This window comes from Prionailurus bengalensis, chromosome B4 (assembly GCF_016509475.1).
Source record: "Prionailurus bengalensis isolate Pbe53 chromosome B4, Fcat_Pben_1.1_paternal_pri, whole genome shotgun sequence".
NCBI lineage: Eukaryota > Metazoa > Chordata > Mammalia > Carnivora > Felidae > Prionailurus > Prionailurus bengalensis.
In genome coordinates, this window is record NC_057358.1 from 131363414 (window position 1) to 131367154 (window position 3741).

General features: G+C 51.3%; 1 long non-coding RNA gene across 1 annotated transcript; it reads right to left on the reverse strand.

Moving 5' to 3' along the window:
* Nucleotides 1–894: 894 nt before the first annotated feature.
* Nucleotides 895–2008, reverse strand: LOC122472713. The gene is made up of 2 exons (XR_006294507.1): nucleotides 1714–2008; nucleotides 895–1344 (listed from the first exon to the last, which is right to left on the reverse strand). It is a non-coding gene; the product is annotated as an uncharacterized LOC122472713 (long non-coding RNA).
* Between the last annotated feature and the right edge of the window lie 1733 nt (nucleotides 2009–3741).

Below are 3741 nucleotides of genomic sequence, written 5' to 3' on the forward strand. Positions count from 1 at the left end.
GCTTTACCCCAGCAGTAGGGGCTTAAGCGGCTATGTAGGCTAGCAACACCCCCCACCCAGCTGCACCAGTCACCTCTGTCCCGAGGCGCTCGGTTCCCAGAGGCTCAGCAAGGGACGTCTTCAGGGCTGGCGGCTGATGGGGTTTCAACAGAGCCAGTCAGCTGCCAGTAACACACAGCCTCTCTCTGTCTCCGTCTCTCACGCACACGCAGTCATGCCCAGACGCACAGTCGGAGGCAACACGCGAGACACGGGCGCACCGAACTGGCCTCCCAAAGGTGTGACAAAGGGGGACAGGCCACACACAACCGTCCCGTCCGGGAGGAGGCTCTGGTCTGTGTGCTCCCAGAAACAAGGCAGCTGCACAGACAGGACCGCTCCCACCCAGATCTTTCCCCGCCCCCCACCTCTGGTGCCCCCCCATCCCTGCTCCTAGTCAGGCATTGCACCCCCAGAAGTTCTCAGCTCCCCTCCTCCACAGGAGCCCCATATCCTCTCCCCAGGAACCAAGCCCAATCAGGGTCCTCCTTCCCACTCATCCCCTTTCCCAGCACTCAAAGCCCCCCAGGAATCTTTTCACCCCCCCCCCACTTCCCCCATTAACGCCCCCTCCTAGCCCTGGGACTGTAAGAACCCAGGCATAAGAACCACGTCTGCCCTCGTCTCCCCTGCCTGCGCCACAGGGCTACGCACGGAGGTGCAGGGCCCCAACCTTCCCCTCCCCCTGCCTAGGGCTCCCCCCCTCATCTCCCCCCACTTGGGGAGCCGCTGGCGGCTCCTCTCGTTTTCCAGCGAGCGTGTGACAACAGAGATTAGAGCAATTAGAGAAAAGTCATCAGAGGGCAAGGCAGGAGCCACCACGACACCCAATTACCAGGGCCGGCAAGACACGGGTGAAGCACAAAACTCACTCACACAGATGACAGATTTGCACAAATTCCAAAGCAAGGGAGGGGCAGGAGGGGGGGAGCCAAGTTCCATTTGAGACTCTCTTGTTTCCGTTTCAACCTGCTCTCTGCTGTTTGCGGCAGCTTTCACATCAGTGCGCCCAAGAGAGGCAGACGGGGCGGAGGTGATTTCAGTCCCATTTTATAGAAGAAGCGACTGCGGCCCAGGGGATGGGGAAGAATAGTTGCAGAGCGCGTCCAGGCCACAGGCCGGATGGTCCCGGCTGAAGGCAGGGATCAGGGTGGCCCCAGTCCCCGGGAGAGGTCCCCGTTGGCTTTCCGTCCCGTTCTCTGCTCTTCGCCTGTCCCTGAAAATAATCGGCAAAGGGTTGAGGTACACGGGCATGCTGTCTGGGGCTCGCGGTGGGCTTGGCATCTGCACGGGGGTGACCTTGCCCTGCAGCAAACGACAGAATTATTTCATCGATGGCTGCTGTCCCCAGCTGGTCACGGTTTGCCGAGCCCGTTCAATGTGCCGTGTGCTCTTCCTCCCTGGCAGGGAGCGGTGCGGGTTTTCTCAGCATCTGAGCGCGGGTGGTCCATTTTCATGCCCCCTTATTAGGCCTTTCCCAAGCCTGGCCTGGTCCCCCCATGGCAGCTCCCCCCACCCAAGCGTCTTAACCTTCCTGCCTGGCCCACCTTGCCCTGAGCCTGGCCTGGGCAAGAAGCCAGCAAGTGATGCAGGAGTGCCCCCTGGTGGTGATAGCCTGTTCCGCCCACTGGGACTCCAGCCAGGGGTCTAGCGAGCCTCACGCCCCACACACACCTCCCCGACTGCCCGCCTGTCGGGGCGGAGGGAAGACCGGGGAATCTGTGGAAGAAGCACAAAGACCCGAGGCCTGAGGAAGTTGTGGATGGCTCCATCCCTGTTCCAGCAGCTGGCAGCACGAAGGCCCCTGGGGGGCAGGTGGACACCAGGCACAGTCAAGGAAGAGGGCAGGAAAGATGTTCGGCACCAGCGTGGCCCATCAGAGGCGCTCGGGAGATGTGGGATGGATGAAAAAAAGAATAAGCGGAAAAGTGAATAAATGAATTCGTCGTTTCCTAAAAGGTGGTGTGAATATCACTATCAGTAAGCAAGCTGATGTTTAGATAATATTGATTAACTCATTTAAAAGCAATGTACTTCTTTTTACGTGTGTTACTTATAACATATCTGGCCCGTCCGATTAATCGTATCAAGTGTATTTTTAAGCCAGACGCGTCGGAGCGCCTGGGTGGTCAGTTGGTTGAGCGTCCAGCCTCTGATTTCAGTTCAGGTCACGATCCTAGGGTCGCGAGATCTAACCCCGCACTGGGCTCCATGCAGCACGGAGCCTGCTTAAGATTCTCTCCCTCTCTCTCTCTCTCTCTCTCTCTGTCTCTCTCCCTCTACCTCTCTCCCTAGCCGTGCTCTCTCTCTAAAAAACCATAAACAAACAAACAAATATAAAACAGATGTCTTTAGGTACAAAAGGGGCCAATGCAAAAAAAAAAAAAAAGAACTTTAGGTAAAAAACATGTGGGTATCCTCAGGACCCAGCAAAGAGGTGTTTGATTAATGCTTGTGTAATAAATTAATGAATGGAGACACGGCCAGGCAGACCGTGGATGGTCTTACAGAGCAGTATATGGGTCCCAAACTCGGCTGTATGTTGGAATCACCTGCTTTAAAAAGCATCTCTGGGCAGGTATGTGTCTCTGACGATCAGGTGGCTGAGGAGGGATCCCGTGTGCTTGGGCACTCAGTTTGGGCACCGTATTAAGGAGCGGCCTGACTTCACTGCCATTGGAGAGGGTGAAACTGCCACCATCAGAGGAAGCAAGCCACATTTGGCGACCTGGGAGCCACTCGCTGGGTGAACGGTCGGCCCCAACGAACTTGACGCTGTCACTCAAGGGAAGAGAAGTGAGCTTATATTTATGCAAAGTACTTCAAATGAACACAATGTGTAAAGTTGATGTGCATTTACTATGACTGTAACATAATGGGTAATTATTTCTCATTTATTCACCCTGCATATCATATTTTATTTAGCATGTGTCTTTACTATCTGTCAGTATTACATTAATTGCTGTTCAGAACACAGAGAATTTTCTGTCCTAAGTTTATTGACACGTTAGCTCTTCACTTCTTGAAATTTTCATCTATTGGAAGTTTCTCCCCTTAAACAGAAAACCCCCCTTATTGAAAACTGTGACTAGTTAATTATCAACGTAAGGTAGTTAATGTAGTTATAATCTGTTTATCTGTTTTAACTGGATCCTGGTTTCCTCATAACAATTTTCAGTTACTTTGTTGAGTAGAAATTGAAGGAGCGAGTGGTTTGGGGTGGGCTTTGTAAAGAGGTGCTGTTTGCTTCCGAAGCTACACATAGTCTAGAAAGCGCAGGTTGAGTTCATATTTGATGTGTGAGTTGTTATCTTGTTAGGTACTATTAATAAGAAAAAAGAGTTTCCAGTCGTGAATTTTCATGGCTATTCCTCTGGGAAAGAATTGATAGAAATAAATTCTGTATTATTTGCAAAGATTGACATACACATTGAGATTGGAGTCTAATTTTTTATATCAGTTTAATGGTATTCAGATACCCCCTATCCTTTTTTTTTGAACTTTGAACGGATTTGTAAGACATAAAATGTGAATAGATTTGTCATAGCACGGGGTCAAAAATTAGTCCTGTTGATGGCAAGTTATTCGATATTAATTCCGTTTTATGAACAAATGCAATTAAGTTGCAAATCCCTTAACAGAGTGCGGTGTTGGGCCAATGTTTTAATCGGTATTAGGAAATGTCAGATTAGCATCCCCAAG